This window comes from Pristis pectinata, chromosome 2 (assembly GCF_009764475.1).
Source record: "Pristis pectinata isolate sPriPec2 chromosome 2, sPriPec2.1.pri, whole genome shotgun sequence".
NCBI lineage: Eukaryota > Metazoa > Chordata > Chondrichthyes > Rhinopristiformes > Pristidae > Pristis > Pristis pectinata.
The window spans coordinates 11,922,623-11,949,963 of record NC_067406.1 but is presented as its reverse complement, the minus strand read 5'-3'; the positions used below and the strand labels follow the sequence as shown (position 1 = coordinate 11,949,963).

At 40.9% G+C, this 27,341-nt stretch overlaps 1 protein-coding gene across 1 annotated transcript in view; it reads right to left on the bottom strand.

Annotated features, from left to right (window-relative positions):
• The window catches only part of atrn (attractin), a 350,568-nt gene that overhangs the window by 4,007 nt on the left and 319,220 nt on the right, over nucleotides 1-27,341 (bottom strand). The window lies entirely within an intron of this gene.

Below are 27,341 nucleotides of genomic sequence, written 5' to 3'. Positions count from 1 at the left end.
ATAGTCTTATAACAGCAGGATAGAAGCTGTCCTTGGGCCTAGGGGTATGTGCTATCCGGCTTTTGTATTTCTGCCCAATGGGAGAGGGGAGGAGAGAGAATGTCCAGGATGGGTGGGGTCTTTGATTATGTTGGCTGCTTCACCAAGGCAGCGAGAAGTGTAGACAAGAGTCCATGGAGGGGAGGCTGGTTTACGTGATGTGCTGACTTGTGTCCGCAACTCTCTGTAGTTTCTCGTGGTCCCAGACAGAGCAGTTGCCATACCAAGCCTTGATGCATCCAGATACAGTACGATGCTTTCTATGGTGCAGCGATAAAAATTGGTGAGTGTCAAAGGGGACATGCCAAATTTCTTCAGCCTCCTGAAGAAGTAGAGGCACTGATGAGCTTTCTTAGCTCTGGTGTCTTAGCTCTGGTAACATAAACTTATATTAAGAAAAAAGTAGCATACAACATAACTTGCTTTTTCAAGAATAAAACATTCTACTTTGGAGAAAACTGTAGCTATTGTAGAAATATATTGTATGCAAATACAAATGTGTGAACAAAACTAAGATAGTAATCTTGGTGATGAATCATGCTTGCTAACCTGGTTAACCACCTTTTGTAAAAACATCAAGTACTTTCTCCAGATGACAAGATTTTCTTCTGTGACTGGATGGCAATTGTCAACAGGAATCAATGAAAAACCCAATTCCTTCCCCAACTGACACACACGCTCATTTCCAATGGGGAGTCATTAAACACTGATAAAGAATTGGAATCCCAAGTTAACAATCACTCAGTCAAGGGCTCGAGATGAATGGTATAGCCCAAGTTATGACTTCCAGGATAGCATACTAGATGTTTACTAAGATTCAGTGTCAACATCCGCAGTGAGGAGCAAACCCTCAATCTGTTGTGATCAGCAATCGTTGTTGAAGTCAGAAGCTCCCTTTGGACCCTCCATTATGTCCAAGGTAAGGTCATCCACTATAGACTGAAGTGTCCAACATTTTTTAAAATGATTTTCTAAACAACCATTTAACATTTCAAATCCACATTGTGAGTAATCTGATTTCAGATTATTTGGGTGCTGGATGAAAATAAATAATTAATCTATTAAATATTTAAAAATATACACAGTCAACATAGATAAAATCTAACTTGGTGCATACTACAACAGCCTTTGGTAGCTCAACTTACCGAGTTTTTTCAACTCAGCTACATATTGTACAGACGAAGTAAGCAAACGTATAATACTGCTATTAATCAGTTAGAGGAAAAGGCAGGCTACAAATCACAGTATTTTTCAATAACAAAGTCAAATCATATCAAAAATTACATAGTTACTCTAAAGTATAATCAATTTTCCAAATCATTCTGACCAACATCTAAATGAAAGATGTTAAACAGTCACCAAAAGGAGGACTGCTTGTCAACTGCATTTTGTGGTGAAGTGCTTTTCTGATCACACAATTGCCTTTTGTTGGTTATCTCCCTTCTGGGCAATGCACATCTGCTGCTTATTAAGCAACATGGATAGTTTGCTTCCAAGCCGATCATACTCTTGGTACCACTGGTGTTTCTTCCCCCCGATTCTCGTTTGCCTTGAAGCAACATAGCCAAGAACGGGAGCCAAGGAGCTGAAGAAAAGTTTCAATATCCTAATTTCCTATGAAATTAGTCCAAATATCCGAAGTACGGAGGTGCCAACTCTGGCATCATCCAGGTTAATGAGGTGTTACACGATGTCCAGAGATTTAAAATACTCTGGAGATGCTGGAAGAACTCATCAGGTCAGGCAGCATCTATGGAAAAAAATTAGTTAACATTTCAGGTCTGAGAGCCCTCCACAGAATTGAGAAAGTGAGAAACAAGTTAGTTCAGGTAGCAGAGAGATGGTAGAAAGGAATGGGTGAAGCAAAGGGAGTTTCTCTGATAGGGTGAAATAAAGTGGCTATTAAGGGACAATTAAGCTCCTTCATCTGTGTAATGTGTTGCTAATGTTATAATGCTCCTGCAGTATTATATAGTATGCCTTAATGGGACATGCCCAGCAGGCCACAACATACAAACAAAAGAATAAAGGAAGTGAGGGCTGGCAGGCAAAAACAGCCAGTTCTGATACAACAAAAAGAGCAAGTTACCTGAAGTTCGACAATTCGATTTCGACTCCTTCAGGCTACAACATGCCTAGACAAAAGATAAGGTGTTGCTCGAGTTAAAGTGTAGGAGGCCAAAGACAGCGTGATCAGAATGGGAATGGGATGGTGAATTAAGGTGACAGGCAGCTGGAAACTCAGGGTCGCCCCTGTGGACTGAACACAGGTGCCTTGCAGAGTGATCACCGAATCTGTGTTGGGTATCTCCAATGTAGAGGAGGCCACATTGTGAACACCAAATGCAGAACACTTATAGGAAGGATGTCATTGCACTGGAGAGAGAATACAGAGAAGATTCACCAGGATGGTGCCTGGATCGGAGGACCTTAGTTATAAGGCAAGATATCTTTATTAGTCACATGTACATTGAAACACACAATGAAATGCATCTTTACGTAGAGTGTTCTGGGGGCAGCCTGCAAGTGTTGCCACTCTTCCAGTGCCAACATAGCATGCCCACAACTTCCTAACCCGTATGTCTTTGGAATGTGGGAGGAAACCAGAGCACCCGGAGGAAACCCACGCAGTCACAGGGAGAACGAAGAAACTCCTTACAGACAGCAGCCGGAATCAAACCCGGGTTGCTGGTGCTGTAATAGTGTTACGCTAACCGCTACACTACTGTGAGGGGTGATTGGATAAAGATATATAAAATTATGAGAGACAGATAGAGCAGGTAGTCAAAATAATTTTCCCATGATAGGGGTATTAAAAAACAAGGGCATAAGTTTAAAGTGAGAGGAAGGTGTTTTAAAGGGGATCCAAGGATTAGGGTTGTTTCTTGCATGGAAAGTGTTGATATCTGGAACAACTTGACTGAGGTGGTGGAGTCAGATACAATTACTAAGTTTAAGAGGCATTCAGACAGACTGATAAATAGACAAGGCAGAGGAGGATACAGTTAAAATGCGGGCAATGGGATTAGTGTAGATGGGCAGGTGGGCATGGACGAGGTGGACTGAAGGGCCTGTTTCTGTGCTGTACGACTCTATGACTCCACTGCAAGTGAATCACTGTCTTACCCGGGAAGGTAAGTCTCTGAATGCTTGGAAATGAAGAGGTGAGAGGACAGGTATTGGACCTCCTGCAGTTGCATGGGAAGGGGCCACACAACAGGACACAGTAGTCAGGGACATTAGAATGGGCCAGGGAGTTGCAAAGGGAGCAATCGCTTTGAAATACTGAAAGAGGAGGGAAGAGAAGGGGAATGTGTGAATGGTGGTGGAACCTTGTTGAAGCTGGCAGAAATCGCAAAGGATGATCCGATCAATGTGAAGACTGATTGTGTGGATGGTAAGGACCAGGGGAACTCTGTTCTTGCTCTGTCCAGGAGATGGGGGTGAGAGCAGAGGTGCAGGGAACAGATGAGATAAAATTGATTTTCATTGATATTCGCTGGAGTTATAATGTCCTTTTCATTATAGTCAGCCAAGACAACACACTGTCATCCAACCACTGTTTCACATAAACATTGCTTTTCTCCACGGATGCTGCCTGGCCTGCTGAGTTCCTCCAGCATCACAGTGTTTTTCATCTGGATTCCAGCATCTGCAGTCCTTTTTGTTTCTCCTTTTCTTAAAAAAAAACGCCAGTATTTTATGCTTCTCTTCATTTAAATAAAAGAACTCAATTGGCTTCTGTGGGTTGGTAACCAACATTCCTGATCACAACCACAGAATCACAATGCAATCCCTTCAAAGCTGGTTAAGGTCACAGAAACAAATTTAATAAAAATTGGAAGACATGTCTTTTACAGATCTTTTAGATTGTCCCAAAGATTGCAAAACGCACTGTATAAATGTATTTCTTTCTGAAATATTCTCCATCCCACCCCTGCCAACCCTAACGTTTCGACACATGAATATGTGGATGTATGGATCATGCACAGCCAGAAGAGATTTAGTTTAATTTGGCATTGTACAACATTGTGGGCCGAAGGTCCTGTTCCTGTGCTGTACTGTTCTGGACACAAAAATGCCTTTTGCACTCACATTAACTATTAATTTCTCAGCAAATTCACCTGTAGCATCCACATGATTTGGCAGCAAAAATCCTCATACCACCTTTACCATTTTTGTGGGCCTATGCCCTGTTTGCACCTTGGAGTTGTTCCCTGAACAAAATTATTTCTGATTTTTAAATGCCGACTCCAAACCGGTAACTTTGCATGCTCCCAAAAATATCAAGTCCAGAAAGTCAAATAGTATTGTGTGAATGTTAAGTTACTGGACAAATGGCCAGAGTTTTGGACCACTGATTTAGAGGCATGAGTTGGAATCCCATCACAGCACCTGGGTAATTTAAATCAAGTAATTCAACAAATCTGGATTTTTTTTTTAAAAGCTGGAGGAGAATTTGAAACCTTGCCTCAGTGAGTGGGAGATCAATCAAGTGGACTGAAGAAGCAACAAAGAAGATGCTGAAGGAACTCAGTGGGTCAGGCAGCATGTGTGGAGGGAAATCGACAGTCGGCATTTCAGGTCAAGACCACTCACCTGGACTGAAAGACAGAGAGAAAATAGCTAGTATAAAGAAGTGAAGGGAAGGGGTGCAGCAAGACCTGTCAAGTGATAGGTGGGTCCAGGTGAGTAGGGGTGATAGGCAGATGGAGGAGGAAAGAGCAGGAATAGCAACAGAAGCTGGGAGTTGATAGATGATGGAAGAAGGGGAAGCTATTGTTTTACTTGCAGATCCTGGACACAACCATTATAATGGCACAATGCAGTGAAATGTTCCCAACCTTCCACAGAATATGCAAATGTGACACCCCTTTTTAAAATTAGAGAAATGGGATAACTATGTAATAACTATTTATTCATAATAAGCCCCATTAATATTTTTAGAGAAAATTGTTTAATTATAGACTGGCAGCATAGATTTTGCTGACAAATTTAACTGAACTCTTTGAGGAAATAATGGAATGTATTAACAGAGGAAATTAAATGTATGTTGTACATGTAGATTTTCAATCACTGCCTGAGAAGGGACCTCACATAGGAACTGTAATTAGGACACACGGGAAAAAAAAGTAATGTTTGAGTTGGCTGAGGAATAGTATTGCCACAAATGGATGATTTTTTAGGACTGAGGGATGGAACCTGTAGTTTTCCCACAGAATTGATGTTGGAACACTGCTCTCATAATAATTTTGAGACTTTGATCCCTGGTTCTAGACGCCACAGCCAGGGCAAACATCAGCTCTCCGTCTATCCTGTCAAGCCTCATCAGAATTTTGTACATTTCACCAAGATCACCTCTTATTCTAAACTGGAGAGTACAAGCATGGTCTTAATCTTAATTTCTCCTCATGGAAGCAGTCCGCTATCCAAGGAATCGACCTGGTGAACCCTTGCTGCTTTCCCTCTCTCACAAGTATTTCCTTTCTTTGACAGGGAGACCAGACAAGTGCACAATATTCCTGATGTGGTCTCACCAGGGGTATATAATTGCAGCAAGACAGAACATACTGATCGTCTTCCTTACTGGTTGCTGTAGCTGCACGTGAACTTATGTGTTCACCTAGGTCCCTTTGAAAATGAACACCTTTCAGTTTCTATCCATTCAGAAAATACTGTATTCTGCACTGTTCTTTTAATACCATGTTGTAGATTCTGTTTCTTTTTCTTTTGTATTTATGCGCAGAATGATCTGTCAGAATGGCAGCAAACAAAATGCTTTTCACTGTATCTCAGTACATGTTATTGTTATAAGAAAGATGTTATTAAACTGGAAAGAGTGAAGTAAAGATTTACCAGGATGTTGCCTGGACTTGGGGGCCTGAGTTACAAGGAGAGGTTGCGGAGACTATTCCCTGGAACGTAGGAGAATGAGAGGTGACCTGACAGAGATGTATAAGATCATGAGGGGCATAGACAGGGTGAAAGCACATAGTCTTTTTCCCAGGGAGCAGGGAGAGTTTGCTAAAAACAAGAGGGCATAGGTTTAAGGTCAGAAGTGAGAGATTTAAAAGGGACATCAGGGGCAACTTCTTCAATGCAAAAGGTAGTGCGTATTTGGAATGAGCTGCCAGAAATAGTGGTTGAGGCGGGCACATTAGCAACAGTTAAAAGCCATTTAGATGAGTACATGAATAGGAGAGGTTTAGAGGGCTATGGGCTAAACGTGGGTAGATGGGACTCGCTCACTGGGCAACACGGTCGGCATGGACGAGTTGGGCCAAAGGGCCTGTTTCCATGCTGTGTGACTCTACGTAACAATAATAAACCAATTACAAATTATCTTTTCTTTACCAAGGTGATCACCTCACATTTTCCCACATTATATTCCATCTGTCATGTCTTTGTCCATTCACTTACTCTGTCTATGAATCGCCTCTGCATCCTTTTCACAGCCCACACTGCCATCCAGATTGGCATCAAATGTGAATGTATTTTAATTGATTCACTCAACCAAATCATTGGTATGGATTGTGAACATCTGGGGTCCCAGTACCATCCACACAGCACCTCCCTGATCACAGTTTCCCCAAACCAAAGATGATCTACTTATTCCTACTCAGTTTTCTGTGCATCAACCAATCCTTAATCCACGGCAATATATTACGAAGAATAAGGTATGATGAGCTTTCAATAAAATACTTCTGTCAAAAGCAAATCCCAGTGCTGCAGTCAGCAAGATCCTAATCAGAAAGCAAAATGTTAAGACAACTATAATCAAAATGGATGGATGTGTAGGACATAATTTTCTGGAGAAGTTGAGCTTGTTGGACAAAGAATGAACCAGCAGAAAGTATGTTCAGGTGAGAGTGTAATTAAGAGCAGCGGGATGTCAACTGGCCCTTGGAGTCTGCTCCAACATTGATCAGGATAATGGCTGATCTACTGTTGAGCCATTTTCCTGCACTGGCTCCATATTCCTTAATAACAAGAAATCCATCTCTGTTTCATTGACCTCAATAAATGGACCTCCACAATTTTAATGGGTAGAGAATTCCAAAAATGCATCATCCTTTGCGTGAAGAAATATCTCCTTGTCCTGAATGCCCAACCCCTCACTCTGAGGTAATCTGGTTCCAGACATGACCCGCAGGCCAGCATTTACACGTGAAAGAAAAAGGAAGAAAGAGATGGCAGGCAAAAATAGCCAGTCCTGATATAAACAGGAAGTAGGAACAAGTTACCTCAAGTGGGAGAATTCGACATTGAATCCTGCAGGCTGCAACATGTTCCTCGAGCTTATGTTGCACCTCATTGTAACAGTGCAGGAGGCCACAGAGTGGTCAGATTGGGAGTGGGATAGTGAATTGCAATTGCAATTATTATTGTCACAGGTACCGATACAGTGAAAAGCTTTTGCCTGTGTGCCATCCAGACATATCATTCCATACATAAGTACACTGAGTTATTAAAAAGGAAAATAGAATGTAGAACATAGTGTTGTGGTTACAGAGAAAATTCAGGTAGACAAATAAGGTGCAAGGTCCATGCTGAGGTAGATTGGGAGATCAAGAGTTAGCAGCCAGCCAGAAGCTCAGAGTCGCCCCTGCAGACTGAGTGCAGGTATTCTGCAAAGCCATCAGCCAATCTGTGTTTAGTTTTCCATTGTGAACAGTGGCACTGGATTGGAAGAAGCACAAGTGAATCACCTGATAAGTCTGTTTGGATCTCTGGACAGTGGGGGGGAGAAAAAAAGATAAAGGACAGATGGTGTATCTCGTGTGCTTCTGAAAGGAGTGGGGACGGGGGGAGGGAATGAGTGCCTGGTGGTGGAACAGTGAGAACTGTTCTTGCTCTGACCAAGAGGACAGAGATGATAGCAGAGGAGCGGGATTTCTATTTCGCTCAGGATTGAGGTGACTTGCTTCCATTCTGGTTTTGTGGCTAATATGGCCACTGTGGAAACTGAAGGAGATGGGATGGGTGTGGTGGGGTGGGGAGGGTGGGGGGGCAGGGCAAGTAGATAGTTTGTGAGGTGATGTCCCACTTGACTGCTTTGTGCAGGGCTTATGTGCTCTCCTGGTCCATGGCCGAGGTTCTCACTATCATCGTGAATGTTACTTCCCTGCCTTGAGCGATCATGGGCCAAGTTCCCAGGAGTCAGTGGAAACGCTGCACTTCTTCAACTAAGCACTATCACAAGCCTCTAACACTACAGGCTAACTCTGAGACACTCCCCAATCCTTGAGGCTCCACATGTAGAGCTTTGTAAATCCTAAAGCTTAACTCCACAGATTTGCATAAATCTTAGTTGAATATTCTAAAGTCACCACGTTTCATCTCTCTCAACACTGATCAAATCTATAAATAAGGACCTTTATAAAATTCATCATTTTGATTCAATTTAACTGCACTCAATCTCATTTGAGCAAGATAAAGCCCTGTGATAAAGTACATGGTTATTTTCAGGTTAGAATCTTGATGAAAAATTGACTAGATATTTCATTAAAACATTATAATTCCAAAGTTACCATTAAGGGTTTATTACCAATGGTATTGGCTAATATTTATGCTCCAAATACGGATGACCCAGGATTTTTCGAACGATTTTTGTCATTCCTACCAGATTTGAACTTTTACTCTTTGGTGTTGGGAGGAGATTTTAATCTCTGGTCAGATCCCAAATTAGATAGGTCATCCACTAAATTACCTGCTCCTAATAAATCAGCTTCATTTCTTCAATTGTTTTTAATGAAAATTGGGGTCATTGATGTCTGGCGTTTTTTGCATCCAGAGGATAAGGAATATTCCTTTTTCTCTCATGTTCACCATACATATTCCAGGATTGATTTTTTTTTATTGATAATCAAATGATTTTATCAGTTCGATCCTGTGACTATAAAGAGATTGCTCTTTCAGATCATGCTGCTGTGTTTCTATCTTTAAATTTCCCTGGGCTCCCTCAGATAAATAGATTTTGGCGTTTTAACCTAACCTTGTTATCTGATAAAATTTTTTTCAAATTTATGGAGAAACAAATTATTCTTTTTTTTAAAAAGAGAATTCATTGGAAGAGATTTCTAGTCTTATCATTTGGGATACTGTCAAAGCCTTTATTAGAGGTCAAATTATTTCTTATATGGCAAACATCAGGAAAAAAGCTAACAGAGAAAGAGCTGATCTAGTTGATCAACTGAAACTATTAGATCAAAAATATGCTTTGGATCCAGATCCGGCTTTATATAAAAGGCGAGTTGAAATTAAAACTAAATATGATCTTTTAACATATCCAATTGAAAGTCAACTTTTAAAAGATACAAGTCAATTTTATATTCATGGAGATAAAACATTTACATTACTGGCTAACCAATTAAAAATCTCCAGAGCGAGACAGCAAATTAAAGAAATTTTGAAAGCCAATGGCGAGAGGACAACTGATCTTTTAGAAATAAATGATACTTTTAGAGAATTCTATTCTAATCTTTACAGTCCTTATTTTCCTAAAGATAATACACTAATGGATAATTTCTTTGACCAATTAAATGTTCCTATACCTTCCACTGAAAATCAAAAACAGTTGGATCAATCTATTACGTACCAGGAAATCGCCAAGGTTGTGCAATCTTTACATTCTGGAAAGACTCCAGGTCCTGATGGATTTCCTGGAGAATTCTATAAGGCCTTTTCCTCTTTGCTTATACCTCATTTATGTGCTGCCTTTTCGGATTCTTTTAAATCAGGTGGATTACCACAACCTTTTTATGAAGCCTCTATTTCACTTATTCTTAAGAAAAATAAGAACCTAACAGAATGTGCTTCGTACAGACCAATTTCGCTACTTAATGTGGATGTTAAAATTTTATCTAAAGTTCTAGCTCGTGGATTGGAAAATATTTTACCTTCAATTATATCAGGCAGATGATCAGGCTGCTTTTATTAAAAATCGATATTCTCATTTTAATATTTGTCATTTATTGAATATTATCTATTCTCCCTCCAAGAAAATATCGGAATGTGTGATATCTCTAGATGCTGAGAAGGCCTTTGATCGGATTGAATGGAATTACCTATTTAAAACCTTAGAGAAATTTAATTTTGGGTCTGATTTTATCCAATGGATTAAATTACTTTATTTATCCCCTTCTGCTCGAGTTCTTACTAATTTTCAAAATTCTAAATCTTTTAAACTTCAACGTGGAACCAGACAGGGATGTCCTTTGAGCCCTTTGCTCTTTGATTTGGCCTTAGAACCTTTAGCTATTTCTCTCCGAGAATCTAGAGATATCCTTGGTATCTCCAGAAGAGGTATTAACCATAAAGTTTCCTTATATGCTGATGATTTATTACTCTTTATATCTAATGTTGAAGCCTCCTTACCTCCTATGCTTTCTTTACTTTCTCGCTTTAGTCATTTTTCAGGCTTCAAATTGAACCTATACAAGACTGAACTTTTTCCTCTGAATAACTTGGTACCAGTAATATTAACATTCCTTTTAAAATTGTAAGAAATCATTTTACCTATCTGGGGGTGTCAATTACTAAAAATTATAAGCATTTATTTAAAGAAAATTTTTTCACCTTACTGCACCATGTGAAAAGGGTTTTATCAAGTTGGTCTCCCCTTTCTATATCATTCATTGGCGGAATTAATGTCATTAAAATGAATATTTTACCTAAATTTATATATCTATTTCAGGCTTTACCTGTTTTTATTCCTAAATCTTTCTTTGACTCTCGAGTCAATTATCTCTTCTTATATATGGAATAATAAACATCCTAGACTAAATAAAGTTCACCTTCAGAAGGTTAAAAAGAACGGAGGTTTAGCCTTACCTAATTTTAGATTTTATTACTGGGCAGTCAATATACGAAATCTTATGTTTTGGTTACATTACATTAATCAAGAGGCTCGCCCAGTATGGGTCTCTTCGGAAATTAATTCTGTTAAGATTTTTCTATTATCTCTTTGCTTGGTTCTTCACTTCCAATATCATTAAATAAACTAACAGATAATTTAGTAGTTAAGCATGTTTTGAGGATTTGGTTACAATTTAGAAAATATTTCAGTTTATTAAGTTTTTCTTTGTCCAGTCCCACTTTCTTTAATTGCTTTTTAAAACCTTCTATGACTGATGTAGTTTTTAAAGAGTGGGACAAATTAGGTATTACTTGTTTTCAAGATCTGTTTGTTGGAGGAAACCTTTCTTCGTTTGAACAATTGTCTACCAAGTATAATTTACCAAAAACTTTTTTTTAGATATTTACAAATTAGAGATTTTCTTTGATCTCAATTACATTCTTTTCCTTTGAGTCCTGATAAGAATTTATTAGATGTAATTTTTAATTTGGAACCTTTTCAGGATGGCTCAATATCTAATATTTATGACAGATTAGTAGGAATGAGTAAGGTGCCACTAGATAAAATTAAAGACGCTCGGGAACAAGATTTGCAGATGTCAATTTCTGAGGAAACTTGGAATGAAATTTTCAAGTTGGTTAATACTTCGTCATTATGTGCTGTTCATTCTCTCCTTCAATTTAAAGTGGTCCATATAGAGTTCACTTGTCTAAAGATAAATTATCCTGTTTTTATTCTGATATATCTCCTTACTGTGACAAATGTAATAACGGAGTGGCTTCCTTAATTCACATGTTTTGGATGCGTCAGAGTCTTAAAAAATATTGGACAGAGGTCTTTCATACTTTTTCTGTACTTTTCAAAATAAATTTTAAACTTAATCCTTTGACTGCACTATTTGGGATTGTTGGAGAAAAAGATATAACTTTGAAGGCTTCTGATTTACATATTCTGGCTTTTATTTATCTAATAGCCCGGAGAGCTGTATTGCTTAAATGGAAGGAAGTTACTCCCCCTAAAGCTCAATGGTTACAGGATGTTATGTCATACTCGAATCTAGAGAAGATTTGCTGTTCAGTTTTTGAATCTAACCTAGACTTTCAAACCCTGTGGGGACCTTCTTTTAATTATTTTCAAAATCTGTGATTTGGGGACTAAAACGCAGATATTGGCTGACACGGTTACATTTTTAAAGGTTTTTCCTTGTTTTCTTTTCCATCTAACAGCTTCGGGTTTTGTTAGTGGGAGTAGATTTTTTTAATATAGTAAAATATTTCAATTTTTTTCCCTTTATTAACTAACTTCTATATATGATTATTAATTTAGAGTATTGCAATATAAGTATGATTTAATACAAAGTATTCAGTAGTATTTTTATTCTCTTTCTTGATGCATGTACTCTTCTTTTCATAGATTCAATAAAAATATTGTAAAAGAAAAGGGTTTACTTAGCAATGCTATAAAAAATCCTTTCTAAACATGCAAGCCCATAAAATTTAACTGAGTCATCAGCAAATGAGTACTGTGTCCAGTTCTGGTTGCCTCATTATAGGAAGGATGTGGAGGCGTTGGAGAGGGTGCAGAAGAGATTTACCAAGATGCTGCCTGGTTTAGAGAGTATGCATTGAGGAGAGACTAAGGGAGCTAGGGCTTTACTCTTTGGAGAGAAGGATGATGAGAGGAGACACGATAGAGGTGTGCAAAATATTAAGAGGAATAGATAGACAGCCAGTGCCTCTTTTCCCAGGGCACCAATGCTCAATACAAGAGGTCATGGCTTTAAAGTAATGGGTGGGACGTTCAAGGGAGATATCAGAGGAAGGTTTTTTTTACTCAGAGAGTGGTTGGGGCATGGAATGCGCTGCATGGGGTGGTGGTGGTGGAGGTAGGTACATTGGTCAAATTCAAGAGATTGCTAGATAAGCATATGGAGGAAGTTAAAAAATGGAAGGATATGTGGGGGGGGGGGGGAAGGGGTTAGATAGTCTTAGGCGAGGTTTAAAGGTCAGCACAACATTGTGGGCCGACGGGCCTGTATTGTGCTGTACTGTTCTATGATTCCATGATTCAAATAGAACAACAGTGTTTCACCATTAAGTACTTAACGAAAGTAAGCAAGTTTTTCCATTCAGAATCATAATCAAGTTTATCATCACTGTTTTACAAGATGTGAAATTTGTTGTTTTGCGGAGAAACAGCAGCCAGTCTGGAGGAGGCAAAGTAAATTGAAAATTGGTTTATTATTGTCATATGTACTGAGGTACAGTGAAAAACTTATCTTGCATGCCATTTCATCACATCACTGCATTAAGGAAGTACAAAGGGAAAACAATAACAGAATACAGAATAAAGTGTTACAGTAACAGAGATAGTGCAGTGCAGGCAGACAGTAAAGTGCAAGGCTATAACGAGGTAGATTGTGAGTTCAGGAGTCCATTTTACTGTTTGACAAATGGGAGTAATCATCTGATGTGGGTTGAGAAATGTTATCAGAACACAGAATGGGAATAATTTATCCTCAATTTGGCAGGCTATAACTAGTGAGATACCACGGAGATTGGTGTTTGTACCCCAGCTATTCATAATCCAGAAACAATCTGCCTGAGTGGATCAAACGCCATGTTCCTAAATTTGTTGATGATACCAGATAAAGTGGGATTGTGACTATGGAGGAGGATGTAAAGAGCTTCAAGTTGATGCAGACAAACTGAGAACATGGCTGATGGAATATAACGTGGAATCACGTGAGGTAGTTCACTTTGGTGCAGCATAGAATAAGTGGAGTATTTGTTAAGTGGCGAGAGGTTAGGTGTATTGATGTTCAAAGGAATCCCAGTGTGCCTTTACACATTCACTGCAAGATAGAAAGCAGGTACCATGAGTGATTAGGAAGGCAAATGGTATGTTGGTCTTTATTACAAGATGATTTGAATACAAGAGCCACCAAATCTTGAGCGTCTCAGCAGCATCCATAGGGAAAAAGAAAGTGTCGATGTTTCAGGTCAAAACCCTGCATCATGTTTCAACCCAAAGCATTGACAATTCCTCCCCCCACCCCCCACAACAGATGCTGCTTGACCCACTAAGCTCCTCCAGCAGATTGCTCCAGATTCCAGTATCTGCAGCTTTTGCATCAGTCAAGAAGTCTTATTGAAGAGGGTCCTGGCAAGACTGTACCGGGATAGCTATGTGCAGTTTTGGTCTGCATACTTGAACCATAGAACAATACGGCACAATACAGGCCCTTCAGCCCACCATGTTGTGCCGCCCTTCAGACCACATCCAAGACTATCTAACCCCTTCCTCCCACATATCCCTCTAACTTAAATTCCTCCATATGCTTATCTAACAATCTCTTGAACTTGTCCAATGTATCAGCCTCCACCACCACCCCAGGCAGCGCATTCCATGCACCAACCACTCTCTGGGTGAAAAACCTCCCTCTGACATCATCCTTGAACTTCCCACCCAATACCTTAAAGCCATGTCCGCTTATTTTGAGCATTGGCACCCTGGGAAAGAGGCGCTGGCTGTCCACTTTATCTATTCCTCTCAATATCTTGTATACCTCTATCATGTCTCCCCTCATCCTCTTTCTCTCCAATGAGAACAGCCCTAGCTCCTTTAATCTCTCCCCATAATCCATATTCTCCAATCCAGGCAGCATCCTGGTAAATCTCCTCTGCACCCTTTCTAACGCCTCCACATCCTTCCTATAATGAGGCGACCAGAACTGGACACAGTACTCCAAGTGTGGCCTAACCAGAGTCTTGTAAAGCTGCATCATCACTTCGCGGCTCTTAAACCCAATCCCACGATTTATGAAAGCTAACATCCCATAAGCTTTCTTAACTACCCTATCCACCTGCGAATCTGTGGATATGAACCCCCAGATCCCTCTGCTCTTCTACACTGTCCAGAATCCTGCCATTTACTTTGCACTCCTCCTTGGAGTTTGTCCTTCCAAAGTGTACCACCTCACACTTCTCCGGATTGAACTCCATCTGCCACTTGTCAGCCCAGCTCTGCATCCTATCAATATCCCTCTGCAAGCTTCTACAGCCCTCCACACTATCCACAACACCACCGATCTTTGTGTCATCTGCAAACTTGCTAACCCACCCTTCCACCCCCTCATCTAAGTCGTTAATAAATATCACAAGAAGTAGAAGTCCCAGAACCGATCCCTGCGGGACACCACTAGTCACAGCCCTCCAATCTGAATGCACTCCCTCCACCACAACCCTCTGCTTTCTACAGGCTAGCCAATTTTGAATCCACACAGCCAAGTTTCCCCGGATCCCTTGGCCTCTGAACTTCTGAAGAAGCCTACCATGCGGAACCTTGTCAAACGCCTTACTAAAATGCATGTAGACCACATCCACCACACTACCCTCATCAATCTTCCTGGTCCCCTCCTCAAAGAACCCTATCAGGCTTGTGAGGCAAGATCTTCCCTTCACAAAACCATGCTGGCTGTCCCTAATCAGTCCATGTTTCTCCAAGTGCTTATAGATCCTATCTCTTAGAATTCTTTCCAACAGCTTACCCACCACAGACGTAGGGCTCACCGTTCTGTAATTCCCTGGACTATCCCTACTACCTTTTTTGAATAAGGGGACAACATTCGCCACCCTCCAATCCTCTGGTACCATCCCCGTTGACAACGAGGACTCAAAGGTCCTAACCAACGGTTCAGCAATCTCCTTCCTCGCCTCACGAAGCAGCCTGGGGAATATTCCGTCAGGGCCCGGGTACTTATCTGTCCTAATATTTTCTAACAACTCCATCACATCCTCTGTCTTAATATCTACATACTCCAGAACATTACCCTCACCTACACTGTTCTCAGCATCATCAAGACCCCTCTCCTTGGTGAATACTGAAGAGAAGAGAAAGGATGCAATTGCCACAGAGGGAGTGCAGCAGATATTCACTTGACTGGTTCCAGGGATGTTGACTTTGCTTATAAGGAGAGCAAACTAGGTCTGGTATTCTCTCGAGTTTGAAAGAATGTGAGGAGTGCTCTTTGAAAGTTATTAAACTCTTACAAGGCTCAACAGGCTAGATGCAGGGAGGATGATTCCACTGGCTGAGAGTCTAGAACCAGGGGTAATGGTCACAGAGTAAGGGATAGATCTTTAGAATTAAGATAAGGAGAAATTTCTTCCCTCAGATGGTTGTGAATCTTTGGAAGTCTCTACCTCAGAATTCCGTGGTGGCTCAGTCATTGATTCCTTCAAAACAGAGATCGATACCAATTTTTAGATATTGAGGGAATCAAAGGAAATGGGAATAGTGCAGGAAGACAAGTGCTGAGGGACAAGAGCAGCCATGATCTTGACGAATTGTGGAGCAGGCTCGGAGGGCCTTCTCCTATTTGTAATATTTTGTCAAAGAGCAGGAAAATAAGTAACCATAATCCATCTTAATGCCAAAGGATCTTTCAGAGGGCAGTACCTCTTCCTTTACAAGACTGAAATGTCAAGTTTGGTTTCTTCCTCAGATCTTAAAATGAGCTTTGAATCCAAAATATTTAGATGGAGAAACAAGAACATTACTGCTAAGCTTATGAGGGTACACCATCACCTCTAAATCAGAAGGTCGTCTGTAATTAGTGGGCTTTTAGGCAGCAGACTGTCAAATTTCTTGGGCAACATTAGCTGGTAAGGCTGTGTTCTTCTGCAAAGTAGTTGACTATATCCCTATTACAGATATTCTACACAGAAAAAGATGCAAAATCACGTGCACGAGTTCATCAATCATGTTGGAGTGAAATATTAACCTGCTTATAATGAAAGTCCATGTCTTTATCATCTATTATTTAGCTTGTCTAAACAGCTGTGTAATGAACTTAAATTAGAAGCAATTTCTCCAGTCACCATATGCTTCATCTCTGTCAACAATCACCAAATCTATAAATAAGACGCTTTTTAAAATGGTTATTTTGATTCAAATTAAGTGGACCGTCCATCTCACTTGAGCAATGACACCCCTGTGATGAAGTACGCAGTTAGTATCAGGTTAGAATCCTAATGAGAAATTGACTACATATTTCATCAAAAGGTTGCAATCCAAGACTGACTTGTTTACTGTAATTGAACTTGAAGCTTTTGCTATTTCATCAACCTGTCAGTATGCAAGGGTCAATCAACCAAGCTAGTGAGATGCGTAAATTTCTACTGGAGTAAAGTCAATGACAAAAAGGTAGGAAGATTGAAGCTGGGGCTGGAAGGAGTGGTTATTTTGTCTACAAGAACATTGGATTCACAAGCACACAAACTATGTTGGAAAGCTAGAACCTTAAACTCAATTCGTTCATTATGAAAAATTTGACAGTATTTTCAGTTATGACATTGTCATCAGTATAATCTCACAGTATACATCATGACTGACAGACAGCTGGATCTTACGATGCAAAAGATGCTGGGTCCGATACTGAAATAGAAAATGCTGGATGTGCTCAGCAAACTAGCAGCATCTGTGGGGTGGGGGGGAGAGAGGAGGGTGAAGAGAGCGGGGTGCAGGGGAGAGTGGGGCCGCTGGGGGGAGAGCGGGGCTGTAGAGAGATAAAATTTCAAGTCAAAAAACTTTCATCAGAATCCTTTCATCATTTCTGGTCAAAGGCCATTGACCTGAAACACAAATTTTGTCAACCTTCTAATATGATGCCTAAAATATTCAATCAAAATTCTACTTGACATGGTTTTCTGAAATTACAACTGGATTATCATGAGCTGTAAAACTGCAAACACATCCGCCAATTCAATCTACCTGATGGCTATATCACCTATGCTGGTCACATCAACAAATGCACCTTCTATCAGTCATCCAGTTGCTGCATAGAATACGATAACACTTGCCCCAGGACTCTCATAAATCTGTCTCTGTTGAGGATGACGTCTAAGACAGCACGTAGTTCCTCAGGCATCCAATATGTATGCTTGACTGCACTACCTAGCTTCTCGTGACATGATAGAGCACGCCAGCTAACACCCAAGACACAGAAATGTACTTCTGAGTGTAGACTTGCAATAAAGCAGGCTATATATCTACTTAGAAGCTAAGAATATACACATCTAGAACTCACGTGCCAGATGTTTTCATTCCACTGCCAGTTAAAGTGCCCTTAAAAGTTACAGGTCAGAAATAAAATCAAGATTGTAGTTTCTTGCGTCAATTCAACAGAGCCAAATGGTTCTATTTTGCCTCAGTATCCTGCATTGTGAAATATTAAAAAATCCCTGCAATTCTGTAACTATTAATACTCTGCCTTTGGAACTCTGATCTATTTTTTTCTCCAAAACTACTGTGAATGCAAAAAGATTTGGGGTTATTGTTCATCAGATACTTCACAACATATGCTTTTAATGTTTGTGCATCACACACAAGAATATGGCTAAGTGTAATAAAACATAGAACACTACGGCACAGTACAGGCCCTTCGGCCCACAATGTTGTGCTGACATTTTATCCTGCTCTAAGATCTATCTAACCCTTCCCTCCCACATAGCCCCTTATTTTTCTATTAGGTGTAATAGGCTAAGTGTAATGGTTTTAAATGCGTGTCCAAAATGAACAGTTTACCTCATATAAAAACAAAAACGCAGAAATACTCAGCCGGTCAGGCAGCATCTGTGGAAATGGAAACAGAATTAACATTGCATATCGATGACCTTTCATCAGAACTGGCCAGATCCAACACAAATTGGAAAGGCTGATTATCTGAAATTATTGAATTCAACACAGAGGCCTGAGGGGTGTAACATGCCTCGTTGAAAGATTAGATGCTGTTTCTCAAGCTTGTATTGGGCTTCTCTGGTACAGTATAAGAGGCAAAGAAAGAGTGGTCAATGTGGGAGATAATCATTTGCACTTCTTCCAATTTAGCATATTGCATCCAGTGTTCACGATGTGGCCTCCTCTGTACTGGAGAAAACAAACACAAGTTGGGCGACCACTTTGTTGAACACCTTGGTTCAGGCTGCCAAGGTGATATTGAGCTACAGGTACCTGTCATTTTAACTCCTGTTCCAAATTCCCTTTCTTCAACACCTTTCCAACAAAGCCCAACATAAATTTGAGGGAGAGCATCTGATCTTCCAACCAGACATTTTACAGCACTCAGGGCACAATGTGGTATTCAAAGAATTTCAGATAATCAGCCTTTCCAGTTAATCTGCAATGTTAACTCATTTTTCTTCTCCCTACACAGATGTTACCTGACCTGTTGGGCATTTCCAGCAGTCACTTTTATATCAGATTTCCAGCAACGTTCTCTATTCCACATTTCCAGCACATTTTTTTCTCTCTCTCCTACATCTTCATTCATCTCCCTATGCACCTCTTCCAGACAGATCATAAGGAGAGGTTGGACAAACTTGGGTTGTTTTCCCTGGAGTGGCAGAGGCTGAGGGGAGACATGATAGAAGACATGAGAGACATAGATAGACAGCTGGTATCTTTTTCCCTCGGGTCGAAATGTCTAACGCTAGAAGGCATGCATTTAAGGTGAGGGGGGTAAGTTGCAGGGCAAGTTTTCTTTTTTAAACACAGAGAGTGGTGGGTGCCTGGAATGCGTTGCCAGGGGTGGTGGTGGAAGCAAATACGATAGAGGCATTCAAGAGGCTCTTAGACAGGCACATGAATGTGCAGAGAATGGAAGGATATGGATCTTGTGTAAACAGAATGGTCCAGTTTAGTTAGGAATTTAATTACTAGTTTAATAATTTGGCACAACATCGTGGGCTGAAGGGCCATTCCTGTGCTGTATTGTTCTATGTTCTACCATATTAACAAGCCACCAGCCTCTCTCAGTAGGTAGCACTAGAATTTATAATATTCATTCAATCAATCTTCATCCCCATTCTATCACAGCTATACTCTTTGTTCTCTCCATTCCCTCTCTCCCTGCCTCACCCCTATATTCTCAGCAGCTTAACACACACTTATTTTAAAACTTTTCCTAGTTCTGATGCAAGGTCATCAACTTGAAATATTAACTCTGTTTCCCTTGAGTTTCCAGATATTTGCTTTCAGCATTTATTTCTTTTTTGCCTTTTGACAACCTGTCACATGTTGTTTTATCAGTCTGCAACGAATTTGCATGAAAACCTTCATAATGCAGTTGATGAAAATTGCAAACATGATCCCAAGGGAAACAGAAAAATCAGTTTCATGAGGCATTTTAGTATGATACATAGAAGACTGTTAAAATACCTCACCTAAAGAATTTGTGGTGCTTCATAATAATGTATGGAAATCCAGAAATCAAAATACAACTATCAATAACTTTGGAAATGGGCAGGCTTAATTGCAAAGTCCTGGATATTTGGGAGACTTCCCATGGTGAATGCTGCAAAGTGGTTGCTTTTCTCCTCTCTATATTTTCTTCCAGCTCACTAATAAGATCCAACTACTGCTGGGTACAGCTTTATGTAGCTTTCCTCACTATGATGCTTTTCTGCATAAGTGAAGCAGTTGTTTGTACTGAGGATGGAGGAGGAAGTTGGAAAAGAAGATGGATGCATGTTAGAAACAAGGTTATAGCCATGCATACAAGCATTATGCTGGCTAGAGTTAAATGGCTGCAGCCAGAATGTATAATTCATGATGAACCAAATATCATCCAAGAGGTTGACTGAAATTCCTATCCTGAGATGCGGTGGGGCCCAGTGTCGGAGTTGCATTCATCAAACAGAGTGTAAACTGGAATCCTTTAGTACTTGTTTACTTAAAAGACAAATTTTTAACAATCTTTATTATGCTAATGGTTGGACATCAGACATTCCTATATGGAACAACCTTTTGCTACAGTCAAAAAGGTTGTATTAATCAAATTATCATGGTTGTGATTTTTGGATTGCTGAGGGAGGGAGGGAGGGAGGGAGGGAGGGAGGGAGGGAGGGAGAGAGGGGAAGGGGGAGAGGGGAAGGGGGAGAGGGGGGAGGGGGAGGGGGGGAGGGAGAGAGGGGGAGAGAGAGGGGGAGAGAGAGTGAGAGAGAGAGAGAGTGAGAGAGAGAGAGAAGCAACTGAAATTAAGGGTTAAAATGTTGTAAGGGATAGAGGATACCTTACAAAAGGTAGAGGCAGAATCACCTTAGCGATCAGCATGGTGAGTTCTATCTAACGTAATCTAGAGTTGTATAATAAATAATGTTTTAAGTTAAAAGGCAACTGCAAACAGGTTTGACCACCTGAAGAGAGAGAGAAGCCAACAGGTGTATTTAAGGTTTAAAGTGTGTAAGGTACAACATACAAAGGTCCTATTATTACTTGCCACATTTTATACCTTTGGTACTTTCATATAACATATGTATCATTTGAACTGCTTACATTTTTGTTACTTTATTTGCAGCATTGTAATAAACTATTTAAAAGAGGCTGTACATTTCACCTGATTCCCCCACCTGGATGGGTTTAGAGCGAACTCAGAAATTAAATAGCAGCGGGAGAAAATACCTACAAAGATCATGAGAACCACAAGTTCATGACTCTGGCCCAATAATACTAGGGCAAGCACAGAGCCAGTAGCCAAAAGGGAACAAGAAATCCAACAAAGACCAGAAGTGGGTACATGCTGAGTCGGTAGGCTCAGAGTTACTTCACTTTAGCACGCTCAGAGAGATTCATTGTGTCTGATGCCTTCCTGGTTGTTTCTTTGAATAGTCTTGGGTTGGGAACTCTGAGTTGTTGATGTCACAAACCAGCAACAAAAGAAACACACTGAGCATGATTCAGTGTTAAAAACTATTTTATTAATCCAGATGTTTACCCAAAAGCCAAAATAATCCCTTGCAATCTCGTTTTTCTGGACCCTATGTTATTGAATCTCGAGTGACTGATTTAACATATATAATCAAAATACCAGATAGACGTAAGAAAACACAACTCTGTCATGTAAATATGCTAAAGCCTTATTATGAGAGGGATTCAGTTGTGGCTTTGGTGGATGATGTAAAGGTTGTTTCTAGAATGCCTGATGTTGAGGAAGGCCAATTTAGACCAAATATTGTTCCATCGAAACTAAAAAAACCAAAATATCCTGGAGAACCTTGAAACAAAGTTGGACCATTTACAAGTTTCACAAAAACAACAGATGAGAGAATTAACTTTCTTCCTTCTCAAACACTTTCTTTTCCACATAATGGCCAGCTATCAGTCTCTGAATATCTGCCTTTCTCATAGACTGCTTTGCTTCTGTATGGTTTAACCTTGTAGCAATCTTTATCAGATCATCCTTTTTCACCACCTCCAATCCCTGTGGGGTTGGTGACTCCAAAAATGCCTTAATATCCATTGCTGCTGGTTTCCACACATACAAGCCAATTAAAAAGAATTTATCAGACCTCCCTCAAAAATCTTTGGATTGAATCCTGAACAAATCCCGTCAATCTGGGGAACGATCCCAGACGACACTCGTTAATCTTTGGATTGGATCCCGGACGAGCCCCCAATAACAAAGAAACTCCTTCCACTGGCAACCTAGGTCTTATCCCTATCTCGACTGGTCCTTCTACGAACTTTGACTTTAAAATCACCCTGTGTAAAGGGACAGACATGGTGTCATCTGTAACGCCTCACACTAGATTTACCTCACCAGTGTCACTTTCTTCACCAAAATTTAAAACACTGTCCAGCAAGAGAGATTGACAAGCCCCAGTATCTCTAAGAATTTTCACTGGCACCTGGGGTGACCCATCATTCGGTGAAACAAAACCCTCTAATACATAAGAACGGAATTCCTTTCTCACCTCCTCCAACTTTTCCGCTTTTCTCTCTTGCAAGGACTGATCTTTAACAGCATCTCCTAAACCTTTTTGATTTTTAATTGCCTGAAAGCAAGTATTGGGCACAGCTTCCTTCCTTTTCTTCAAAAGGGCACAATTAGATATCACATGGCCAGGTTTCTTACAGTAATAACAAGTACGCTCAACAGGTTTCTCCAGCCCTGGCTTCTTTTCATCCTTCCCTTTTTGATTACCTCCCAATTTAATCTCCGGTTTACCTGGATTGTCCTTGCCCTGACTTTGCACATACCCAAACGTCATGTGTAACACGCTTTAATGACTGAGGTTGGAGTGATTGCAGCTCTGGAGTGGAGATGACATTTACGGCTCATCCTGTGACTTAATTCCATTCCAACGTGGAGCTTATTGGAGGGGAGGTGATGTATTACAGCAAGTAAGATTGAAAAGAGGAAAGGTGTAATGACTTTAACCTAGACTGGGATTTAAAATATGGAACAGTACAGAACAAGAACAGGCCATTTGGCCCACCATGTCTGTGCTGACCATGATGCAAATTTAAACTAATCCCATCTACCTGAACATGGTCTATGTCCCTGCCTAAATACCTCCTAAATGTTACTATCATATCTGCTTCCACCGCCTCCCCTGGCAGTGTGCTCCAGGCACCTTCCACCCTGTGTAAAAAAAAAACTTGCCCTGCAAATCTCCTTTAAACTTTTCCTCTCTCACCTTGAATCTATACCCTCCAGTATTTGACATTTCCACCCTGGGAAAAAGGCTCAGATTATCTCCCCTATTTACCTCTCATAATTTTACAGACAACCCCCACATTACAGCTGTTCGGGTTACAGAAATCCGCCCTCACAAACAACTACCCAAAAATTTTTTTTCTACGTGTGCTTCTTGATGCCCATGAAGGTGATGGGGCATTGTGTAACTGAAAATTGTGGTATGAAACGTTTTCTGGGAATGCAATGTTCCACCGTAACGTCGGTGTCACTGCGTAATATCGTCCCACCGTAACGTCAGCGTCACCACGTAATGCCGTCTCACCGTAACGTCGGCGTCACTGCGTAATGCCGTCCCACCGTAACGGCGTCACCGCGTAATGCTGTCTCACTGTAACGGCGTCGCCGCGTAATGCCGTCCCACCGTAACATCGGTGTCACCACGTAATGCCGTCCCACCGTAACGGTGTCACCGCGTAATACCGTTCCACCGTAACGTTGGTGTCACTGCTTAATACCGTTCCACCGTAACGGTATCACTGCATAATACGGTGCCACTGTAATGTCGGTGTCACTGCATAATACGGTGCCACTGCAATGTCAAGCAACTGTCGATGTTTCAGGTTGAAACCCTGTATCAGGACCAAGAGTGGAGAGGGGAGATAACCAGTTTACAGATGAGAGGGGGAGTGGTGACACAGGGGTGATCAGTGGACTGGCAGGGGGGCGGGGGTGGCAGAGTGCTCCACCTGCCTCTATCTCCCAACTTCACCCCTCCCCTTCTTGGTTCAATCTGCCTGTCATACTTCACCCACCCCTTCTTTCCACCAATCAACTTGGGCCCCCATCTCACCACTCTTCTTTATACTGGCCATCTCCCCTCTCAGTCTTGATGCAGGGTCAACAATTCCTTTCCCCCCACAGATGCTGCCTGACCTGCTGAGTTCCTCCAGTGGATTGTCTGTCAAGCCTGCAAAGTTTCTGTATGGTTCAATGAAATTACCCCTCACTTTTCCGAATGCAGATTACTGGCCCAGTGTGCTTTCTCTTTCGTAGGGAAAAACCCTCATCTCAGGAATCTTTATACTCTCCCTATGGCAAGCACATCCTTCTTTAGGTAGAGAAACAGGATCTGCATGCAATATTCCCAGTGTAGTCTCATCAGAGTCCCTTCTGACCTATTCCTACTCCTGTTTCTCATAAACACTGGCCTTGCCAATGACATCTCACATCCAGTGAATGAATAGAGAGGAAAATCTATGAATAACAATACCTTAGAAAGCTATGTACATCTACCACAGTGAAATAAATATAGCATTAAATGATCTTCAATACTAATGTCAACTCACAGTGAATCAAAAGTGAAATTTCAGTGCCTCAGGCAACTTCGTTTGAACATTTGTTTCCCTAATGTTACATGAATTCTTGATAGAAAAGCAAGACAGATTGGCTGAAATTCATGCAATCTAAATATTTTCTCAGCATATTTACTGACTTAAGAATGGCTTTCAGACTCTTTTCAGCATGTTGATGTTCACTGCACCAGTCAAAGAAACAAAGCTGCAAGGCTAACACTTGAAGCACAGACATAAGATTTAAGCTTCAGGAATCACCTTACGTTGCAGACAACCACATCATTAATCTCAAAGAGACAACTTGAATTTCCCAACAGATGTCCTGTAATATGAACAATTTCAACAGTGAAATTATTCATTTCCCTAAATCATGGTTTGCACTTGCTTTATTTCCTCTTAATCTCCTGAATTGCATAAATAAAATTTCTAAGGCAGAAGGCACATTATCTAATGTAATCTTCAGCACTTCTGTGAATTAACAGAAGCATGGCCTGGCATGCTTCACATTGGTCTAAACAACTGCCTTTAGTTCAGACCAGGATCACTGGCAGCAGTCCAACTTGACTTGTGAAAAATTACATATAATGATAAAGGTAATGTGCCTAATCTAATCTTGTTTGAAATTGGATCGCACTTATACTATACATTTGAACAGCTAAATTATTGAAGGGACAATGTTAATTTAAACTTTGGCCAGATGAAGAGGTGGAATGAACTGGAAAAATATTTTGTTAGCAATCCTCTTATCAGCACATTTGTGTGGCAGTAGCCCATGAGCAACTTGGAAAACTAAGTGCATTACAACATTTCTGTATTGCACCAGTCTCCTGAATGTTACTTCTACACGTACATGAAGAATAGAAGGATGACTAGAGTGAGGGTAGGACGGATCAGGGGTAAAACAGGAAACATGTGCCTGGAGTTGGAAGAGGTAGGGGAGATCCTTAATAAATACTTTGCTTCAGTATTCACCAGTGAGAGTTTGTGAGAATGGCGTACAACAGGCTGATACGCTTGGGCATGTTGACGAGAGGATGTCCTGGAACTTTTGAAAAATATTAGGATAGATAAGTCCTCGGGCCAGATGGGATTTATCTAAGGTTATTACGGGAAGCGAGGGAAGAAATTGCTGCACCTTTGGCAATGATCTTTGCATCCTCACTGGCCACAGAAGTAGTGCCCGATGAGTGGAGGGTGACAAATGTTGTTCCTTTGCTTAAGAAAGGGAGTAGAGACAACCCTGGGAATTACAGACCAGTGAGTCTTACTTCAGTGGTGGGCAAATTACTGGAAAACATTCTTAGAGACAGGATTTATGAGCATTTGGAGAAGCATAGGCTGATTAGGGACAGTCAGCATGGCTTTGTGAGGGGCAGGTCATGCCTCATGAGCCTGATTGAACTCCTTGAGGATGTGACAAAGCACATTGATGAAGGTAGCACATTGATGCAGCTCTATAAAACTCTGGTTAGACTACACTTGGAGTATTGTATTCATTTCTGGTCACCTCATTATAGGAAGGATGTGGAAGCTTTAGAGAGGGTGCAGAGGAGATTTACCAGGATGCTGCCTGGAATACACATCTTATGAGGTTGAGTGAGGTAGGGCTTTTCTCTTTGGAGCGAAGAAGGATGAGAGGTGCCTTGATAGAGGTGTACAAGATGATAAGAGGCATAGATCGAGTGGACAGTCAGGATGTGGTGTACATAGATTTTAGTAAGGTGTTTGATAAGGTTCCTCATGGAGGGCTCGTTCAGAAAGTCAGGAGATATGGGATCCAGGGAAACTTGGCTGCGTGGATTCAGAATTGGCTCACTCATAGAAGTGGTGGTAGATGGAGTGTATTCTGCCTGGAGGTCGGTGACCAGTAATGTTCTGCAGGGATCTGCTCTGGGATCCCTGCTCTTTGTGATTTTTATAAATGATTGCATGAGGATGTGGAAGGGGGGGTAAGTAAGTTTGCTGATGACATGAAGGTTGGTGGTGTTATGGATGGTGTAGAAGGTTGCTGTAGATTACAACAGGACATTGATGGGATGCAGAGCTGGGCTGAGAAGTGGCAGATGGAGATCAACACGGAAAAGTGCGAAGTGATACACTTTGGAAGATTGAATTTGAAGGCAAAATACAAGGTTAATGGCAAGACTCAGTAGTATGGAGGAACAGAGGGATCTTGAGGTCCATGTTCATAGATTCCTCAAGGTTGCTGTGCAGGTTGATAGGGTCGTTAAAAAGGCGTATGGTGTGTTGGCTTTCATTAGTCAGGGTCTTGAGTTCAAGAGCCGCAAGGTAATGTTGCAGCTCTATCAAACTCTGTTTAGACTGCACTTGGAGTATTGTGTTCAGTATTGTGCTGCCTGGATTGAAGAGCATGTCTTATGAGGATAGGTTGAGTGAGCTAGGGCTTTTCTTGTCGGAGAGAAGGAGGATGAGAGGTGGCAATAGAGGTGTACAAGATGATGAGGCATAGATCGAGTGGACAGTCAGAAACTTTTTCCCAGGGCGAAAATGGCTAACATGAGGGGGTATAATTCATGGAGCAGACTCGATGGGCTGAATGGCCTACTTCTGCTGCTTTGTCTTGTGATCTTGTGATAATTATAAGGTGATT